Source organism: Prunus mume, linkage group LG2 (assembly GCF_029339155.1).
Source record: "Prunus mume cultivar Tortuosa linkage group LG2, ASM2933915v1, whole genome shotgun sequence".
Classification (NCBI taxonomy): Eukaryota; Viridiplantae; Streptophyta; class Magnoliopsida; order Rosales; family Rosaceae; genus Prunus; species Prunus mume.
In genome coordinates this window covers 4,161,108-4,184,485 of record NC_142699.1, presented here as the reverse complement: position 1 = coordinate 4,184,485, position 23,378 = coordinate 4,161,108, and the positions used below count along the sequence as shown (strand labels likewise).

The window sequence follows — 23,378 nt, the reverse complement described above, 5'->3', positions numbered from 1 at the left end:
TGAATAAAACTTGGATAGTAAGTATTTGTAAACCGCCAAACACCATCCAATAGGAAAGGAGTCACTGCCAACATATTCTCTATATATATAGGACATTATGTGCATAGCAAATGAAGAGAGAGAGAGAGAGAGAGAGAGAGATGATGATGATGAAATTCTTGGAGGAGATATAGGACTTAGCTTGTATTTTCTTAAATTGGAGCAATGCTTTGGAATCGAGGTACGAGTTTTTTGGGGACCTTTACGGGGATTGATCTAATTAAATTCCGTGAGCAATATATTATGCATGATATTATTATTTGATTATTATTGATATTGGGTGTTTAAGTGTTGTTAATTATCATTATATCATTTGATTAATATTGACATGTTCATATGTTGTCGGTGGTGGTTGGAATTCTTGGATTAATAAAGAAATTATGGAAAAGAGGGTAATGGGAAGAATCTTTTGTGTAGTTGAGTCTGACCATTGTAGGGACCAAGTTCAGGCGAGCTCGTGTGCACAGTAGATTAGGAAATCGGCGGTATAATTGTCGATTGGGTGATTTGGGCTTGGAGATCAATGGTGTAGACAAGACGACTAGCAAAAGGGGAATTATGGGATAACTGAGATGGGTGTTAGTTTATGTAATGGGGCATTCGGAACCACAGTGGTAAAATGCATGGTATGGGACGTGCAGATTTGCTTGCCCTATTATATAAATTAACGGGTTGGATAGAATTGAAGAGCATTCATGCCTTATCATTATTATTATTATTATTATTAACATGATATTTCCCTGTGTGATTGCATGTCACTTAATTTAGTTATATCAATTTACTGTGGTAAGGTCTCATGTCCCTACTGAGCTATGGTTGCTCACTCTTCACCCTGTTTAATTTTTCAGATGAATTAGTGGGCAAGAAAAGGAATAAACCAGTTGAGGCTGAATTAGATGAGAGTAGTATAGCATTTGTTTATATATTGTAAAGTTGTAAGATTTTGGAGATATTTTTATAAGAGAAGTTTATTTTAAACCCATGTTTCGGTTTCTTTTTTTTTTATTTTACTTTTTGTTTTCTCATGTGCGGGCCCGGGATTTCCACCGACCTCTGAGTCCGGGGCATGGCATTCATCTCTAAGTCTCTCAATGTATGAGCCCAACAACCAAAGGTCAGAGCAACCCTAAATCCTCAAAGTTGAAAGGTCCCAATCGAGCACTCTTCTTTTTCTTTTTCTTTTTTTGATTTGTATGAAAATACTTGCCTTATTATGATTCTTGATTTCTTTTGTTTACTAACACATAATGAATAAACAATTCTAGGAGTTTTGGTATGTTGTGAGATGCTTTGACAAGGTGTTTGAGTCGAGAGTATTTGAAGGTTGTTCAAATAAGTGGTTGTTCAAGTCTCTCAATGTATGATGTCAGAGCAATCCTAATCCTCAAAGTTGAAAGGTCCCAATCGAGTACTTTTTTTTTTGCGTGTGTCTGAAAATACTTGCCTTATTATGATTCTTGATTTCTTTTGTTTACTAGCACATAATGAATAAACAATTCTCAGAGTTATTGATTATAACAGGTAATCCAAAACCCAAAAAAGAAAAAAAAGAAAAAAAGAAAGGAATTGGATTAATCAGGGTGGTAGTTGAATATCGTTTGGCCAAGACAGTGCACCCCTCTCCACACATGAGTTTGATCCCCTTACCCATATATTGGAGTAATTATTAGAATATTATTGAGAAAATTAGAGTACACAACTCTAATATAAATTGGTTGGAGACAAAACAAATAAACAAATTACTTGTATTAGACTCACAAAATATTACAACAAAACAACTCTCAAGAAAAAGACCAACTCTTACAAACACTCTTTCTCACTTTCTAGAAACAAACTCTAAAACACTCACACTCCTCACAAGGACTTCTTAGCTCTATACTCACTCTCCTTCTTGACTTCTTTTTTGATTCTTGGTTAATTACATTAATAGGCTTCATGCCTGTTTATGGTTGTTGTTGTCGACTTTGCTCTCCATCCCACCTACAATAGCCACATATTTGTTATCTTCCAGAAAATTCTCCAAGCTTCAATTTGGCTACCGACTTGCTTGACCGACTTTGGCTTTCTTCTTCTAGATAAAATAAGAATTTTTCTCTGATTTTTATTTTTTATGATAGCATACAATACGAATTTTTCTCCGGCTAAATTATTCAGGTGGGTTTGTGGCGTTGATGGGTTTGTGGTTTGGACTGTTGGGATTGTGGCTTGGACTTGGGTCTGCAACTCTTGGCACCCCACCCTCCCCATCCTCTCTCTCTCTCTCTCTCTGAACAAACCAAGAGCCTTGCTGCCCCACTTGGACTGTTCGAATTTTATTCTTCTTCTTCTTGTGCTTGTGGGTTTGTGGTGTTGATGGGTTTTGGTGATGATATTCCTTTTTTTTTTTTTTTCCTTCAGGCCCCTAGAAGACACCAAGTCCATTTTTATAACTTAAATGAGAAATGAATTGGTCATACCTGTAGGAGTGACCGATGCTTGAGAAACTGAAATTCCACGGCTTGATTTTATTGGGTATATATGAATATCGATTGGCTATGGCATCTGATTCTGATCGAGAGAGGGATGGAGTTTTTTTTGGGGGGGGGGGGGGTGTGTGTTACAGAGGAATGGAGGTAGAGAGAGAAGATTTATAATTTAAATTTGGTGTGAAAATACATTTTTGCCCATGCCAAGTAGAACTTGTCCATGCTACGTCATCATTTTTAACGGAAAAGTTGACTGAGATGACGGAAAGGACAATTTCTGAAAGTGGAAGTATAATTAAAGCACCATCGTAACAATTTAGCAATATGAGTGACGAAAAGTAAAGTTTGGTCTTAGTTCAGAGACCATTGCTACAATTTAGCCTATTTGTTACTATAATAATATAGGATATCTAACTTTTCTAGACTAAACTAACTGACATGCAACTCTAGAATTGTGTAGATATTTTCTCTTCAACAATAGGCTGGGCATGGGTTGTTATCTTCCTTGGGCTGGTGTTAATACTTTAACAAATATCGCTTCATTGCAACTGAGTTCAATCCCCCTCCCCATACATTACAGTAGTTAGAATATCATTTTATTTTAAATAAATAAAAACGTACCATTTAAATGTAGTATAATAATCACCGTTGGTTGGATATGTATGGCCATAAACACAAACCCAAGAGGTCCAGGCGGAACACTCAAAGCAGCACTACAGAATTGAAGCTGAAAAATCCATGACAAAAGAAGGGGAAACACAGATTAATCACAAAGAGCCAATGTCCGTGCCAAAAGTGTCTGTGGGCTTTTGGGGTGAACACTGCGATGCCCAAGTTTCTTGCAGGTTGTATGATAGGAACCGCCTCGAATTTCCAGAAACCTGAGATAGATTTTATGGAAATTCCGACATTACCTCAATGCCAGGCCCACTTACTAAAGACCGAGACTTTCCACCAAAATTTTGACAGAGTCTCCCCTGTAATTTGAACATTCCCTAAATTTCAACATGCACAAAATTCACAATTTAATATCTCAATAGGCAGCACGCACAATATAATAACATGCAATTCACATAGACGGCCTCCGGCCTTCAAATAATCCAAAGCGAAACCACCAACAAACTCTAAACAATGCCAATAATGAATTCATACAATTTATGAATGGCTACTATAATCAATATAAAATAACTACCCAAATATCCAACATACGAGGTTTTAATCTCCTAACACAATCACATCTCGTTTTCACCCATATTTCAGGATCAACGACAAGGTCAGAACCAATCTCAATAAAACATAATTAATATTTAGTTCGCGATCTGCACTGGCGCCTAGGCTGCCTCGTACTCTTCTTGAGGGACCAAGCCACACGTAGTTCTTTCTACTAAATCCCAATTCCAACCACCTACAAAACCTTTATTCATCTCCTTGTTAATCACATAATCTCCCCATACGCTGGAAAATCCAACGCCACGTATGTGGCCTGTCTCACTCGCCGGAAGAATCCCACGACACGTGTGAGACCTAATAATCACATAAAATCTCCTCATACAGCGAAACATCCAACGCCACGTATGGGGTTTGTCAGCACACCGGAAAATCCTACGCCACGTGTAACCTAACAATTATATCATCTCCTTATACGCCGGCACATCCAATGCCACGTATAGAGTTTGTCCTCACGCCGGAAAATCCAACGCCACGTGGGACCTAACAATCACAAAATCTCCTCATATGCCGGAACATCCAACGCCACGTATGGGGTCTGTCTCAACGCTGGAAAATCCTACGCCATGTGAGACCTAACAATCATAAAATCTCCCCATACGCCGGAACATCCAACACCACGTATGGAGTCTGTCAGCACGTCGGAAAATCTTATACCACGTGTGACCTAACAATCATATCATCTCCCCATACGCCAGAACATCCAACGCCACGTATGGTGAAGTGACGTGATGAATGTATTGCGCTCGTTGATCTCAACCTCTAATCAAAGCCATTATACTCCAAGTGAGGACTCTGACTTGGATAAGTTCTTTTTTATGCCTCAATTAAGAGGACTTTAACATTTCACTTACTATGGAATAAAACTTGGAAGAAATAATAACTTTAAACTAATATCATATAGAAAGTACAATACAAGTTCAAATACAAAAGTGTCTGATGGAAGTCTTGATTTTGGTATACTAATTAAAAAAATAAATAAATAAAATTCTAATAAGGAGTTGTCAACTGAGAACTCAAAGAATAGAAGATGATTTGATTCAAGTCTTGATTTTGGTATGCTATGAGACGCTTTGATAAGGTATTTGAGTCGAAAGTATTTGAAGGTTGTTCAAATAAGTTGTTTGTTCTTGAGAGAAATTGGATGTCCTTGGATCAAATTTTTTGCTTTTATTTATAGCCTCTTTGGTTCTTGTCTTTGCACTTTCGGTAAAGACACGCTTGCAGACTAGTGGTTTCAGATATTCGAACCCTCGATAGTACCCGCCCTGAATTTTTCGAAACTCGGGACGAATTCTGTGAAAATTCTGGCATCACACCAATGCCGGGCTCACTAACTAAAACCGTAACCACCTTTTCCAAAAAGGGGTAAGGGCACGAGACTTTTTGGCAGAGTCTCCCCTATAAATTGAACATTTCCCAAAAATTTTAACCTGTATAAAACACATTTAACAACACCAACCGGCAGCATGCACAATATAGTCTCATGCACTTCACATAATCGGCCTCCAGCCTTCAAATATTCCAAAACCAAACTACCAACAAAGCTCTTGAGCCAAATAATACTTTAAATAAGGCAATTACTAAACTTAAACATAATTATGAAAGCCGGATGCAAATTTACATCATATAACTTTCCCAATTTCAACATATGAGATTTTAACCTCCTAACACAATCACATCTCGTTCTCATCCGAATTTCAGGACTAACGACAAGGTAAGGTTTAACCCGCGGTTGCACCTAGGCGTTACCCTAGGCTGCCTACGTACCCTCCTCGAGGGATCAAGCCACACGTAGTTTGTTGTGAAATTATTGCAAGCGCACAATTCGTACAAGTAATATAGAAATAAGTAGAGTGTCGTTCCCACGAAGACTGTAATTTCCTATTAACTACCAATTATGATTAATTTAGAAGTTTATTTGAACAGTTAATTAAGAAGATTGATTGATTCAAGAAAGCTAAAACAATTATGAAAAATAACAATTTAATTAACGATAGAAAATTAAGATGATGAGACACTAGAGCATCCGATTTCACCATAACCAATTCTACTTAATTCTTATAGCCAATTAACCCTAATTACTATCCCTGTTGACAGTTGGTTTCTCCTAATTCATTCGATATCCCCTCTCGGGCTCAACCAAAAGTATTCTCAATTAACAACCCATTCTCTCTCGAGCAACGGATTTAGAAAACCAAGAACCCATTAAGTTCTATGAGAACCTACAAGAAAACTGCATGAGTCATGTTAGTCCCTCTCGGGCACTCATTCAAGTCATGGTATTTGTTACAAGAAGCAAACACCAAACATCTCCTCTCGGTCTCCGCTTGGATCATCAATTAAATATTAGCTAGATATTTAAATCATTAAGAACAGTAACAAATACTCAACATGGGATAATAATAAGGAATTAATATAACTATAAAAATTGAGTATTCATGGTTAGGCTACATCGTAGCCCTAGCAAGGGAAATTAGTTCATGACAGAAGAAAATATAAACAAGAGAATTATTGTCATAAAACCAATTTGGCCGATGGACTTGATCTTCAGAATCTTCACAGGAACACCTTCAAAAGCTCCTCAAATAATGCAGCAGCAAATTCTTGGCTTCCTCTGATATTTCTCTGGTTGTATGAAAGTTGGTGGAAAAATATGGTAGATGATGGTGGAAAAAGGTGATACCATGAAGAGATCCTATGGTGACCTTATATAGTATAAAACAACTAAACCCTACTGCAAAAAGGTCTAGAAAAACTCTCCTAAAGCAAAACAAAATCTCAAACAATTAAGGAAACAAACTAGGAAAGAATCCTTATTTGACTTGGAAACACGTCAGCCAACTTGCACGCACGTTTTGGGGTTGTTCCACTTCCTAGAAAATTCTGGAAAAATATGAGAAACGTAGCTTTATCTCTAAGCTTTCCAAGCATATATTACACACCACTAGGAAAAATCGGAAAGATATTCAAATCTTCACTCTTCCACAGCAGTGCAGTTCTGACGGGATTTCAACTTAGGCTGTCTTGACTTGCAGGTCTGGAGCATTTGGCTTGGTAGAAAATTATGAAACTTTGATACAATGATCTTCAATGTCTTAGCTTTCTTCTACAATTGGTCTTGCACTAAAATGCATTCGAAAAGTTGATTTTCAGTTGAAATCCTTCCAAGAGCGCAGAATAGCTGAAAATAAGGAAAGTAAAGTAATAATACTCTTTTTAATTAACTTTCCCCACAAAACCTACATATAAAAGGTGTAAAAATATAGGAAATAATACACTTATCAAACTACCTCAAACCTATCTTTTGCTAGTCCTCGAGCAAAATTAGAAATTAAAACAAACACAAGACAAAAACTAACTAAACCACTTTCGCAGGTAAACTCGATGGCACTTAGCATGTGCCACAAGCCGTTAAACCTCTAGGTGTCCCTAGTAGGAGGAGTTGTGTCTCCTGAGGGTTTACCAGTCACGATACCCACAAACGTTTACTACAAAACAAAGTCGTTAAAGACACCACTTTAACAGGCTAATAAAAATCAATGCATGCCAATCACATTTGCATCACTAAAGATATGCCACTTTAAGTAAATTGCATCATAGTGTAATGTGTAATGCCAAAACTCATAACATCAAAGCTTAAAGACAACCACACTCGAATACCATGGAATTATTTCGCCTTGACTCTAATCCTCACCGGATATCACTCTATAATTTTTCTCTCAGAATCCTAGGCTTACACTCAAATGTCACATATGTGTATGAAGTTATGTAATGGAAATCAAATATTAACACATATGCTTAGCTTGAAGAATGGCAATTTCTAAAAATAATGTCTCATAAAAAGAATCGAATACTAAGAACTAGAGTACATACCTCACCTCCAAGAAAGATTTCCCAAAAGATCAGTTAGGTCTTTTACTTTGGTTGTAATGAAAGGCTAGGTTTGGGTTAAGAAAGAAAGGAAAGGAATAACAAAAACTTAGGACATACCAAAGCATTATTCACGATCACATACACGGACAGCTCTTTTTGAACTTTTTGTACCACTCAGCGTCCAGGGATTGTGCATATTTTCTACTCCATTTGGAGTGATTTTGAACTTTTATTCTTTTGATTTGCAAAATATTTTCTTTTCTTTTATTTTCTTATATTCCTTTTCTTGCAATTTTTGCACAAACACCTCGGTACACGCCAATTCTTTGGTGTAGAGCTCAATCTTCTTATTTTCATCACTTTGGCACATCCTAAGCTATAAGGTATGGCTTAGAAACGGGTTATATAGGTTAAAAGATAGTAGGGGTGATGAAGGAAGGGCTAAGTGTTTGGTTGCAAAGGGGTTAATGACGCACACAAAGGGGTAGGATGAAAACATGCATAGCCTAACATCATCTCTTATGGTCCATCCAACTTGGAAGCGACATACCAACAAAAATAAGAAAATTCTTTAGTATCCAATACAAACCTAATGAGAGCAATCTAATTAAGAATAAAATCGAAGAGTGTTTAAGAGTAGAAACAATGAAACCCCTCTCAAAGAAAATGGCTTTTGGCTCAATTATCTCACAAAGGTAGTCTCCACTAATATTCCATAGTCATTCGAGCATAGCAACCTTGTCCACCAAAACATTACGAGTATGGTATTGTGAAGTGCAAAGATTATAATGCAATCACCCTTCATGGCAACACGTTAGTAAAGCATTCATGATCAAAACATGGCCTATACATCTCTATTAGCAAGGAAAAGTGACAACTTTAACTAGAATTTATGTTTCACAAAAACTGCTTCTTTTCAATTTTGACCTCAGATCAGTTTTCAACAATTATCTCTTAAAGTACTGCATGGATTTTGACAAGCCTTATATGCTCAGAAAATAGACAAAGAAACGCATAACTTTTCTTTAGACCAAATACCAGAAAATAGACTAGAACTGCATGAAAACTGACGTTAAATACAGAACACAGTACAGAATCGCAGAAATATTCCAGTTCCAGACCCCTGTTCAGAAAAACAGCTATAACTTCCAAACGAAAAGTCAGAAAATTACGAGCCTTATATGGCTGGATTCAGCACGAAAAACTGAAGAAGGCAACGCGGGCCAAATCTTCAATTATATCACAGATTAAAACAGTATTATCGAAACATAAACACCAATGTTTTGCATGACTCCAAAAAGACTAAAAACGAAAAAATTAAAAAATAAAACGAATGTTACCCACCTCAAACCTAAATGAAACATTGTCCTCAATGTTTAAATAGAAAATAAGAGCAAGGACAAAGAATAGTAAAATAAATGAACGAAGGAAACACACACCAAAAAAAAACTAAAAATAAAAAGATAAGGAACGAAGGTACCTAGTTGGGTTGCCTTCCAACAAGCGCTTAGTTTAGAGTCAATAGCCCGACTTTTGGATGCGTTTACTTGGGATCATCGAGTAGGACGGTGCTCTCCTCCTCAAGAAATGCGGCTGTCACATAAGGTTTGAGTCGATGGCCATTAACTTTGAAAGTTGTACCGTCACGATCGTTCTTGATTTCAATTGTCCCATAAGGATACACTGTTAACACCGTGAATGGCCCAGACCAACGAGAGCGAAGTTTCCCAGGAAAAAGTTTCAACCGTGAGTTGTAGAGGAGAACGCTTTGACCCACATAAAATTCCTTCTTCAAGATGTGCTTGTCATGCCACTTCTTTGTACGGTCCTTGTAAATTTTCGCATTCTCATACGATTCATTTCGAAGTTCCTCTAGCTCATTCAATTGTAACTTCCTCTTCTCCCCTGCTGAACTCATGTCAAAATTGAGTGTTTTAATAGCCCAAAACGCTTTATGCTCCAATTCCACCGGAAGGTGGCATGCTTTCCCAAAAACAAGTCTATATGGTGACATCCCAATTGGCGCTTTGAACGCCGTTCTATAAGCCCATAGTGCATCATCCAATTTTAATGACCAATCTTTCCTAGAGGCACTCACCGTCTTTTCCAAGATTTTCTTCAATTCCCTATTCGAAACTTCAACTTGCCCACTAGTTTGCGGATGGTAGGGAGTAGACACTTTATGGGTGATGCCATATTTTGCAAGAAGGGAATTAAATTGACGATTGCAAAAATGCGTACCTCCATCACTAATAATTGCACGAGGGACCCCAAATCTTGTAAAAATATTCTTTCGTAGAAATCTGACCACAACCTTGGCGTCATTCGTGGGTAGGGCAGTTGCTTCGACCCATTTGGATACATAATCCACTGCAACCAAAATATACAAATTCCCATATGATGCCGGAAACGGACCCATGAAGTCAATACCCCAAACATCAAACAATTCCACCTCCAAAATATTATTCAAGGGCATTTGGTTTCGACTAGAGATATTTCCTGTACGTTGGCAAGGATCACACCTTGCAACAAAGTCTTGAGCATCTTTAAACAAAGTAGGCCAGAAAAATCCAGATTGTAGAACCTTGGCCGTAGTCTTGGAAGCACCATAATGGCCTCCACATGCCAAAGTATGACAATGCAATAATATGTCAGCCATCTCTGTCTCAGGTACACATCTTCGTATAATTTGGTCAGGACCGTGCTTCCACAAATATGGATCATCCCAATAATAATGTTTAATCAATGATAGGAATTTCTTTTTCTGATAAAAAGACATATGAGGGGGAAGAATACCACAAGCTAGGTAATTTACAAAATCTGCATACCAGGGAGTGATGAATTCTTTCTCAGAGTTGATGGAAAATAATTGCTCATCCGGGAATGTCTCTAGGATAGGCCCAACATCTTCTATAACTTCATCCTCACGGACTAGCCGAGAGAGGTGGTCGGCCACCACATTCTCAGACCCTTTTTTATCTCGAATTTCAATATCAAACTCTTGAAGTAATAAAACCCATCGAATTAGTCTTGGTTTTGCTTCCTTCTTGGCGAGCAAAAATTTTAAAGCTGCATGATCCGTATACACAATTACCTTCGCACCCAATAGGTAAGAACGAAATTTATCCAATGCAAATACCACTGCTAACAATTCCTTTTCCGTAGTGGCATAGTTCAGTTGAGCATCATTCAATGTACGACTTGCATAGTGAATTACATGTAGTAATTTATTCTTCCTTTGACCCAAGACAGCTCCAATAGCATAATCACTGGCATCACACATAATCTCGAATGGTAATTCCCAATCAGGTGCCATAATGACTGGTGCAGTGGTGAGCTTTTTCTTCAATAAATTAAATGCCTCCAAACAGTCTGAATCGAAGTTGAATTCAGAATCCTTCAATAACAACTTGCAAAGAGGCTTGTAATTTTTGAGAAATCCTTAATAAATCGACGATAAAACCCAGCATGTCCCAAGAAGCTTCGAATTCCTTTCACTGTAGAAGGGGGTGGTAGCTTTTCTATGGTCTCAATTTTTGCACGGTCAACCTCAATACCTCTTGCTGAAATTTTATGCCCCAACACAATTCCTTCTTGTACCATAAAATGACATTTTTCCCAATTGAGAACTAAATTGGTTTCTTCACATCTTGCCAACACCAATGCCAAATTATCCAAACAAGAATCAAAAGATGAACCGAAAACAGAGAAGTCATCCATAAATACCTCAATAAATCGCTCCACCATGTCAGAGAAAATGCTTATCATGCAACGCTGAAAAGTGGCAGGAGCGTTACATAACCCAAAAGGCATACGACGATAGGCAAAAGTGCCAAATGGACATGTGAAGGTCGTTTTTTCTTGGTCTTCAGGCGCGATAGGGATTTGATTATATCCTGAGTATCCGTCTAGGAAACAGTAATAGGCATGCCCAGCAAGTCTTTCTAGCATCTGATCAATAAAAGGCAGTGGGAAGTGATCTTTTCTAGTTCAGAATTCAATTTCCTGTAATCTATGCAGACTCTCCATCCTGTAACAGTTCTTGTTGGGACTAACTCATTATTTTCATTTTTTACAACAGTCATCCCTCCTTTCTTTGGCACAACCTGTGTAGGACTTACCCAACTACTATCAGATATAGGGTAAATAATACCTGCATCAAGCAATTTTAATACCTCTGCACGAACCACTTCTTTCATGTTGGGGTTCAATCGGCGTTGATGCTCCACGGATGGCTTATGCTCCTCTTCCATTAGTATTCGGTGCATACACATAGAAGGGCTAATACCCTTGATGTCAGCGATTGTCCACCCAATTGCAGTTTTATGTTTTCTCAAAACCCGTAATACTTTTTCTTCTTCAGTTTCACTCAAATTTGCAGCAATAATAACTGGTAAAGTTTCAGAAGTTCCCAAATAAGCATACCTCAAATGTGTTGGCAATGGCTTCAGAGTGAGTGTAGGTGCAGCAATCACAGAAGGTGCAGCCTTAGGAAGGTGCTGCTCCTAGTGGTTCGAACTGATTCCTTTGCCTTGGATGGTATGGTTGTGATGCATCCAAATATAAGGCATATTCAGCAACCATGGGGTTGTCATCTTGGGAGGTAGCAGCATGGACCAATGTAGATTCCAATGGATGGCTCGGATTCTCCTTTTTAAATGTGTCTGAAGCAATTTCATCTATTAATTCCATGTGAAAACAATCCTCCGCTTCTCTTGGAAATTTAATTGCTTCAAAAACTTTGAATGTCGCTTGTTCATTCCCAACTCTCAAAGTTAGTAAGCCTTCTTCTACGTCAATCAGAGTGCGTGAAGTAATCAGGAATGGGCGGCCCAAAATTAGCTGCGTGTCAGAATCTTCTTCCATATCCAAAACCAGAAAATCCGCCGGAAATATGAGTGTATCAACCTTTACTAGAACATCTTCTATAATTCCATCTGGGTATGTGATTGACCTGTCCGCCATCTGCAAAGAAACAGTAGTGGGTTTAATTTCACCAATACCAATCTTTTTAGCAACAGATAAAGGTAGTAAGTTAATGCTAGAACCCAAATCACATAAAGCTCTTTCAAAGAAATTATTTCCAATAGTGCATGGAATTTTAAAACTCCCTCTATCTTTTTGTTTTGGTGGAAGCTTCCGTTGTAAGATGGCACTGCACTCTTCTGTTAGTTGGATTTTCTCGTGCTCTCCAAATTTCCTCTTCTTGGAGAGAATGTCTTTCATGAATTTTGCATAACTTGGCATTTGTTCCAAAGCTTCAGCAAAAGGAATGTTGATCTATAACTTTCTGAACATCTCCAAGAATTTTGCAAACTGCCCATCAACTTTATTTTTTCTCAACCTCTGTGGAAAAGGGATTTGTGGGACATATGGCTTCAATTGAAGAGAAGGAATTGGTATAGAATTTTCTTCTTCTTGGGATTTTTCTGTGGTGGTGATTGGTGGTGAAAATGCATGCCCCATTTCTGTTGCAGACTTCTTAGCTTCTTTTTCTTTCTCTAATGCTTCTTTTTCCAAGTCAATCGCTGTATTTACTTGCTTCCCTTTGCGAAGAGTGATTGCCTTTGCTTGTTCTTGATTTTTCGGGTTAACTTCAGGTTGGCTTGGAAATACTCCTTGGTTTCTTCCACTTATGACATTAGCTAATTGGCCAACTTGCACCTCCAAATTCTGAAGAGAAGCTTGCTGATTCTGAAATTGAGTTTTTGTTTCAGTCATGAATTGGGTGGTAGACATAGTCAACTGAGTAAGAGCATCTTCCAAATTTATTTTCTTCTCTTGAGCCGGAAAGCCAGGTGGTGGTCTTTGCACATTCTGAGTATTGCTCCATGAAAAATTTGGATGGTTTCGCCAACCGGGGTTGTATGTATTGGAATAAGGATTATTCCTTTGTCGATTCAATTCTCCAACCTGATTGACTTGCTCAGCAGACGCAAATGGGTTCCCTGTGGTACACTCTGAACTTGGATGAGGGCCTGCACAAAGTTCACAACCAAAATTAGTACTAGTGTTTATAGAATTAACACTTAAAGAATCAACTTTTTTAGTAAGGTTAGAAATTTGTGCTGTTAGCAAAGCCATAGCATCGACTTCCAAGACCCCAGCTGGCTTCAGATTCATTCTCTCACTTGGCCATTGGTAGTTGTTGGATGCCATGGTCTCCAATAATTCAAATGCTTCGGTAGCCGTTTTTGCCATTAAAGCCCCTCCAGCAGCTGCATCAACTAGTGTCCTGCTTGTTTGACTCAACCCATTGTAGAAAGTCTGAACTTGAATCCAGGTTGGTAGCTCATGGTGAGGACACTTGCGCAATAAGTCTTTGAATCGTTCCCAGGCTTCATATAGAGGTTCCTTATCATATTGAGCGAATGACATGATATCTTGTCGGAATTTTGCAGTTTTGGCTGGTGGGAAAAATTTAGCAAGGAATTTCTTAGATAAATCATCCCAAGTACGGATGGAGTCTTGTGGCTGTGACAGTAACCAAAGCTTGGCTTTATCTTTCAAGGAGAAGGGGAATAGCCTTAAACGGATCGCATCGTCAGTTACTCCATTGAACTTGGACGTATCACAAATCTCCAAAAATATCGCAAGATGGATGTTGGGATCTTCATTCGGTAGACCACAAAATACAGATGAATTCTGCAGCATGGTGATCATGGCTGGTTTGATCTCAAAATTGTTGGCTGCAATAGCAGGACGTCGGATTGCTGAGGGAGTTGCCACTGGGGGGCCAAATTCCCCCACGGCTCTTTCTGCTTCCTCCGCCATAGGTGTGGATGGTGGTTCCACCAAAGTGTGCTTTTTGTTTCCTTTGTTCCGCTTATGAAACGTACGTTCGATTTCTAGGTCAAGTGGTATGAGTTCTAGGGTACGAGAACGGTGCATACACGGATCAAAGTACCTGAAACAAAAAGAAGAAATTCAAATTAAACTCAGAATTAAAATATATTGATATTAATAGAAAATAAAACAGTCCCCGGCAGCGGCGCCAAAAACTTGTTGTGAAATTATTGCAAGCGCACAATTCGTACAAGTAATATAGAAATAAGTAGAGTGTCGTTCCCACGAAGACTGTAATTTCCTATTAACTACCAATTATGATTAATTTAGAAGTTTATTTGAACAGTTAATTAAGAAGATTGATTGATTCAAGAAAGCTAAAACAATTATGAAAAATAACAATTTAATTAACGATAGAAAATTAAGATGATGAGACACTAGAGCATCCGATTTCACCATAACCAATTCTACTTAATTCTTATAGCCAATTAACCCTAATTACTATCCCTGTTGACAGTTGGTTTCTCCTAATTCATTCGATATCCCCTCTCGGGCTCAACCAAAAGTATTCTCAATTAACAACCCATTCTCTCTCGAGCAACGGATTTAGAAAACCAAGAACCCATTAAGTTCTATGAGAACCTACAAGAAAACTGCATGAGTCATGTTAGTCCCTCTCGGGCACTCATTCAAGTCATGGTATTTGTTACAAGAAGCAAACACCAAACATCTCCTCTCGGTCTCCGCTTGGATCATCAATTAAATATTAGCTAGATATTTAAATCATTAAGAACAGTAACAAATACTCAACATGGGATAATAATAAGGAATTAATATAACTATAAAAATTGAGTATTCATGGTTAGGCTACATCGTAGCCCTAGCAAGGGAAATTAGTTCATGACAGAAGAAAATATAAACAAGAGAATTATTGTCATAAAACCAATTTGGCCGATGGACTTGATCTTCAGAATCTTCACAGGAACACCTTCAAAAGCTCCTCAAATAATGCAGCAGCAAATTCTTGGCTTCCTCTGATATTTCTCTGGTTGTATGAAAGTTGGTGGAAAAATATGGTAGATGATGGTGGAAAAAGGTGATACCATGAAGAGATCCTATGGTGACCTTATATAGTATAAAACAACTAAACCCTACTGCAAAAAGGTCTAGAAAAACTCTCCTAAAGCAAAACAAAATCTCAAACAATTAAGGAAACAAACTAGGAAAGAATCCTTATTTGACTTGGAAACACGTCAGCCAACTTGCACGCACGTTTTGGGGTTGTTCCACTTCCTAGAAAATTCTGGAAAAATATGAGAAACGTAGCTTTATCTCTAAGCTTTCCAAGCATATATTACACACCACTAGGAAAAATCGGAAAGATATTCAAATCTTCACTCTTCCACAGCAGTGCAGTTCTGACGGGATTTCAACTTAGGCTGTCTTGACTTGCAGGTCTGGAGCATTTGGCTTGGTAGAAAATTATGAAACTTTGATACAATGATCTTCAATGTCTTAGCTTTCTTCTACAATTGGTCTTGCACTAAAATGCATTCGAAAAGTTGATTTTCAGTTGAAATCCTTCCAAGAGCGCAGAATAGCTGAAAATAAGGAAAGTAAAGTAATAATACTCTTTTTAATTAACTTTCCCCACAAAACCTACATATAAAAGGTGTAAAAATATAGGAAATAATACACTTATCATAGTTCTTTCCCTAAAACCCTTTACTTTAAGTCACAACTCACCGAACAATATCTTTAATTTATCTCCCTAATAATCACATAATCTCCCTATACGCTGGAACATCCAACGCCACGTATGGGGTCTTTCAACACACCGGAAAATCCAACGCCACGTGTGACCTCTCATCTTATATCACATAATCTTCCCATACGCCGGAACATCCAACCCCACATATGGGGTCTGTCAACACTCTGAAAAATCCAACGCTATGTGTGACCTCTCATCTCATATCAGATAATCTTCCCACATGCCGGAACATCCAACCCCACGTATGGGGTCTGTCAACACGCCAGAAAATCCAACGCCACGTGTGACCTCTCATCCCATATTACATAATCTCCCCATACGCCGGAAAATCCAACGCCACGTGTGACCTCCCATCTCATGTTACATAATCTCCCCATACGCCAGAACATCCAACACCACGTATGGGGTCTGTCTCAACACTGGAAAATCCTACGCCACGTGAGACCTCACAATCACAGGATGGTACTTACAGTGTAATCAAACATCTTTATATCTTTGTAATATATTTATATATTAATTTTCAATATTGCATAAACCTCAACCATAATATAGCATCCGATAATCACCTAATTAAAAATAATAAATTAATATCCTAATCCCACATAAACAACATAATTCAACTAAAAATCAAGACCGGTCTCTACGATAATTTTAATCTTTCTTTGAAGGTAAAACTACCCTGGAAAACTCATGGTCAACCAAGGGTCAAACTACCTCAAACTTGGTCAAAAGGGCCCACGGGGCCCACGACCTCCAAATTCCAATCCGAAAGTTCCTATGTGTTCTACAAGGCTTAGGACACACGTCCTGCAAGTTTATTCCAGATCGGACAGTCGGATCGCTCACGATCGCACGATCGGATGGCTACTATAACCCTAGCCTTAGGGTTGGCATTTCCAGAGTATCCGGGACTCCGTTTTACTATCCGTCAAATCTTACACTATCCTAAGGATGTCTAGATCATCATAGTTTAACTTCAAGACAATCCAACGGTTCAAACCTATTGAACCCGGATAACGCACAATAGGCGAAATTCGTTCGATATTCAAACAGTATCCAAATTGAAATCCAAGCACACCTACGCGTTCGTGAGGACTAGGAGATCACCTCGGGACATCAGGCCCCTTTTCTAGAGTGCCCACGCGCCCGCCGCGTGGGTGTCGCGATAACCCATCGCCGGAAAAACCCAAAATCACGGCTCAAGACTCCTACCCTAGGTGTAACACCCTAATTAGAGTCACTTTTGTTCTTGGGCATACCCCAAAAACTGACCGGAAGTGGCCGAAATCTCATCCCAAAATTCGGTCGAAATCCAATTTGAAAATCAGACAACCTATGCTAAAAATTGATGCAATCCTATCCAACCATCAGCTAGATCATGAAGAAATGATGAATTTCGATACCTTGATCGCCAAAAATGGCGGCCGGAAGAGAGAGATCAAAGTCGGCGAAGTTTCGAGCGAAAATCGGGTGTTTCTCTTTATTTTCAGCGAAATCACTGCGGCTAGCGGCAGGGCCTGGTTGGGGTTAGAAGAGGATGGCGGCCCGATCATTTTGGTACCAGCCCCGTCAACTTTCGTGGTCGGATGAGAGAACGGCCGGCCAAAAGGTGGCGGCTGTGTTGCCGTCGAGAGAGAGAGAGAGAGAGGCGCGGAGAGAGAGAGAGAGAGAGAGAGAGAGAGAATCAGATTTTTATCAAACCCTTTTTGCCAAAATCACGGTTATGCCACTGAGGGTATTTTGATCATATCTCTCTCGTTACAACTCCGATTCGACTCACTACGTGTCTACGAACTCATCTCGCTGTGCTCTACGCAACGGTATAGTCAAAATTCCCAAATTTCTTACCAATCAAAAAGTCAACTTTAAAACCAATAAAATATTCTAGGGGCAAAATGGTTTTTTATCTGAATAAATTAATATTTACCAATTTATTTAGGACCGGGTCGTTACAATTGTAGTAGTGTGTGGTTGAGAAACCTCATCCTCACTAGTTTAGACTATTGCTTGTATTTTTTTAAAAATAAAATAAAATATAAATGATACACAGTGCATGGCTCAATTCAGATTTACTGTTCACGTCCAATTACACAAAATAATTATCTACCAAACTTATTTTATGCTCGTGTCATGCCAATGTAATGGGGCCTAATGGGTGTCATTATGCGTTAGCTTTAGAACATGATGTAAATGTTACAGGAAAGCTAAAGTGCATGAATTACATTAAACACACGTCTTAACACTGTTGCGGAATTATCATTTCCTTGTTGTTTTGTTGATGTCACATGTTGGGTGTGCATGCCTTCTAATTGGTTCTTCTTTCCCAGTCATTGTCGTCAATGTGTTTGTCCTCAATTGGCACGAATCAACATCAATCGATTTTTCTAAGAGCAACTTTAAGGGAGTGGGAAAAGGAGCAGCCACATAAGCATTTTTCCTATTCTCTCCGGATAGGTTATATAACCATTATTTTGTACATTTTTATTATCTTTATCTTAGATTCTTGCTATGTTCTTGAGTGAGTTTAGTCCATTTTTACTTAGTTTTATATTTTACTAGGTTTGAAGAGTAAAGATGGAAAAGCAAGCAAAAGGAGCAATTTTGGGATTGAAATATAATGTGCTGTGCAGAACAGTCAACTTGACAGAATATACTGTACTTCCTCAGAGCGAACCAGATGTTGAGCCTTATATCGTTGAAAATATACGGATGTTAGCTTTCTGTGGAATTTTACGGTTCGTGATTTGAACTTGTGTGGAGAGAGTTGTGGCCGTTTTAGTACAGACAGTTCGGGCAGAATGTGAACTGCGGGTTTTGCAAAATAATCCCTTTGAAGTCCAATCCTTGGAGTTTAATTTGTGTCATTTACATTTGGGAAGTGTCTACAAGGATGTGGAGTTATTTTCTGAAGTCTGATCCTATATTTAGTACGATTTTGGATGCCAACTCATCAAAGACAATTGAAGCCAAACTAGGAAAACATAGTTACCAAGTCAAAAGAGGATTTGTTCCTTATTTAAAGAAGACTAGAAAATAGGGTTCTTTTATGCTGGAATTTGAAGGAGAGTCAAAGAGTCGCTGCCATCGTCAAGTTCTCAAGCATCATACCAATCCATAAGTTTTATTTTATGTTTTCTAGTTTTTCAATTATGTTTTCTTTGAACATGATCAGTAACTAAATTATTCTCTAGGGCGAGGATGACGCCCGAGCATGGATAGTTATGATTTTTAATGCCATTTAATGGATTCTAAGTTTCTTTTAGATGAATGTTTAATCACTATTTTAATTGTTGCTATTTGTTTAAGTTCTTTGATTGATCACCTTAGGGCTTTGCATCTAGTAAATTGGAAGATGAATTTGAGGCAGAACTCGCAATATAATTCAATTAGCTTCTTGTGATTAAGTGTGGTGAATTACATTATTGCTTGAAGAAGAATAATGGTTTGCTTGGTTCCCTTGTTTTCTAGAACGTAATGAATTCAACTTGTTAAATTTATGTCTTAACCAGGATAGGTTGCAGGATTGGGTATATGATCTTTGTCTGAACTATAAAAGAATCTTACACTTAAGGAAAACTATGGTCTGAGTGCCTGAAAAGGACTTAGATACGAGAATTATCATCTAAAGAATCGAAAGAATCTGTTCAATGCATTGAAATCTAACTTGGATTGCTTATGGTTGATTCCGAAACCCTAGACCTTATCATCATCCTTTTTCAACCTTTAAAAGTCAACGTTTTAATTCTTAATTGCCTTGATTAATTTATTGTTTGTTTCATAAACCTTCACAACAACAATCTCTACAAATTTACTTGTGTGTCAGTTAGATTTAATTTAGGTATTCGAGTATTAGATTAATTTGGAATCCTCGTGGGAACGATACTTGGACTTGTCAAACGCTATACTACATCAATCTTGTGCACTTGCAAGGACAGACCAATAGGCAATGCTGTAACCTAGGTTATTATATGGTACAATTTTCCCCATTTTATTTGCGTATACTTCCTTGAAGATGCTCTTATATATGTCACAAGTTTTTTAGCTCCAAATCTTCAAACTCAAACCCAATTGAAGAACAACTATACCCAGCCATGGAGTTTTTTAACTTCTCATGCTCATCTGATCTTTTGATATCTCTTGTGGCAGCTGCCTTTTCACTCTTTCTTTACTCTCTCTTCATGAAATCAAGAGGGGAAAGAAAATCACCACCAAAAGCTGGGGGTGCATGGCCTATAATCGGCCACCTCCACTTACTAGGAGGTTCAAAACCACCCCATTTAGTTTTGGGTAAAATGGCTGAGAGGTATGGGCCAATCTTCACGGTAAATATAGGAGTGCACAAAGCTCTGATTGTAAGCAGCTCAGAAATAGCAAAAGAGTGTTTTACTATCAACGACAAAGTTGCTCTGATTGTAGTGCTTGTGTATAGCGTTCTGATTTGTTATATATACAGTTCTCTTTTATTGAAGGATTCCTCAAATAATTTTATTTGAGGGATGCCATTTAGGGTACCCTACAATTTTTTTTTCCAATGATCCAAATCATCTATTTTTTAGGTCTTCATTCATAGATCATCATCTCAAAAAATTAGAAACATTGGAAACTGTTTCAACATCCAATTGTGTCCTACAAAATCAATGAACACGGTGGTGCTTCAAGAAATTACTAAAATTTCAATAACTCAATTGAGTGGTCAAATGATATCGGATTCAAGTGATTTTTTGTAGAGATGATCTTTGAATGTGTATCTACAAAATAGACGGTTTGGATTAGTAAAATACAATCCAGAGTGGGCCCTATAAGGGTTGTCCCTCAAATAAGCTTTTTGATGATCCCTTAATAGAAGCTCTCTGTGTACACTACTACAAAAAACACTTTGCGCGACGAAATAAGTTTGTTATGCAAAGTACAATTTAATCGCACAAAATCTGTGTGACGAAATTTTGGTCATAAAACCTCTGTGTGAAAATTTTGGTCGCGCATAAGCTCGTGAAGATAGGGTTTGCGCGACGAAAAATTGTTATACCCCAAATCCAACCCAAAGTCCAATCCTCACCTTATACTCAACCCCAAACCCCGCACAAACTTAAAACTAACTCCAAAAACACATTAATGAAAAAAAAAATTAAAATTTGGAGAGAACATACCTTTTCGCAAGATTGAGTGTGAATGAGAATGAAAGGGAGAAATGAGTGTGAGAGAATTAGAGAAGATAGTTAGAGAGAGAGAGAGAGAGAGAGAGAGATGAGAGAGTGAGTGAGAGTGAGAGATAGTATAAATAAAATCTTGTTGAGACAGCCGGTTAAAATATTTACACTAGTGGATACCACAAAATCTTATGTTATATTTAACGAAAGTATAAATAAACTCTAAATTGTTAGTGGATATATTGTTTTGATGGCATACGCATTCTATGAAACTAGTTTCAACGATCCAACCGTCAAACTTGTTTGTTTGTACTTCAAGATCATATACACCAAAAATCGGAAAAAATAAACATTCAGAGATCAAGTAATGGGACAAATCTTTTCGACAGTCATAAATGAAAAATAACGATTTAACGGTTATTTCAATTTCGATTCTGATGAATTTTTACAGCTACACTCCTTGACCCTATATGAATACAATGAACTAATTCGATCGTCAATTTAAACTACATATTTTCTAACAAAAACCCAATCCGAACTACAATAAATAAAAAACAAAAATAAATTGGTTTAGGCAACGAAATATTTGGATTACGTCATGCAAAGATTTTAAAAAATATTTTTTTATTTTTTTTATTTTTGTAAAGACTTTGCGTGACAAAACACACTTCGTCACTCAAGACTTTGTGCAATGAAGTTTAGTGTTTCGTCGCGCAAAGTCACTTTGAGCGATGATGTTTTGTCGTTGCGCAAACTTTTTCACGCAAAGTGACGTTGTGCGACGATGAGACTTTGAGCGACGAAGTTTTGAGTTTCATCGCGCAAAATTTGGTCACGCAAGGGTTTTTTTTACTAGTGGTATAAATATATATATATCAAAATTTATTGTGGAATAATAGGGAGAGTTTGGGTGGCATTACCAAATAGAGAGACTTTCCACTTCCCCAGATGAAATCCACAGTGCCTTCAATAGAGCAATCCTTGAAAAAATGATTGCCCATGTCATCACAAAGTGTGTCCTGGAAACCAATCAGCCTGCAATTGTACAAGGCTGACTTGTTCCCCGACACCCTCAATGCCACTGTCTGCGCTCCCACCCTTTTCCCGTATGGCCTTGGCGAAGAGTTCTTCACAAACACAAATTACAATAAGGAAACAAAGTTTTTAAAAGAATGTTGATAAAAGATTATTGCGCATGATGATAATATCACGTAACATGAAATACTTCTTGTTGACATGATACATTTACGCACCTTAATAATAAGGTTAGTTGCTACGAAGTAGTCGGATTCAACAATCACTGTGGCACTGTTCACAGTTCCATACTTTTGGGCTGTGCCAGCAAAGGTCAAAGTTGGCATATTTTTTGGAGAACCATAAAATATAACAAATGGTTTATTCCGCGGAATTGTGATTTTCTCATTGTACTCTCCCTCTCTAATGTACACAATGAAACTTTTGGTGTTGTCGGCAAGAATCCTATTAACGCCATCAGTGATGGTCTTGGAATTAGATAAACCCTTGAACCTCTTCCAATCGTGAACCACAGCTGTCAGATCAGCCACCTTAGCACCTATAGTCCGGCAGCAATTGGCATGGATGGCTGTGACAGCTTTGAACCCTGCTAACTTCATAGAAGCCACTGAAGTAAAGGGTGTCCAACATCTTCATCCTCTTTCAATCTGGTGGAGTAGTTTTCCAGGCGTACCATTTGTCGAATAAGGAGACTGTTCTGCTGTTGGATTCACCATGTAGAAGTTTGTGCTGATGGGGTTTTCTTCAGTACCATTTGCCGCCATTGAAGCTGAAAAATGTATTGCTTTCTTAATTTTCTCTACATGTACTTATACTGTGTTTATACAAATATATAAGAGTAACGTTTAGTTGCCATACTGAGCATCGTGCATACAGATTCAACAAAATCATTTTACGAACTCACAGTCTGGCAATAGAAAATTTTACTTGATTAATGGCATCTTTTATGAGAAATGTAGATATGGTTATGTAATATATTATTTATCACATTTTTCTTGGGTTGAAGTTAAATTGGTTTTACAATAGTTTGAT

General features: G+C 37.9%; 1 non-coding gene and 1 pseudogene across 1 annotated transcript; one reads left to right on the top strand and one right to left on the bottom strand.

The window, feature by feature from the left end:
- Nucleotides 1–11,006: 11,006 nt before the first annotated feature.
- LOC148919454 (uncharacterized) lies at nucleotides 11,007–23,110 on the bottom strand (annotated as a pseudogene).
- LOC148919455 (small nucleolar RNA R71) lies at nucleotides 13,897–14,003 on the top strand. Its single transcript, XR_016124812.1, has one exon. It is a non-coding gene; the product is annotated as a small nucleolar RNA R71 (small nucleolar RNA).
- Nucleotides 23,111–23,378: the final 268 nt, after the last annotated feature.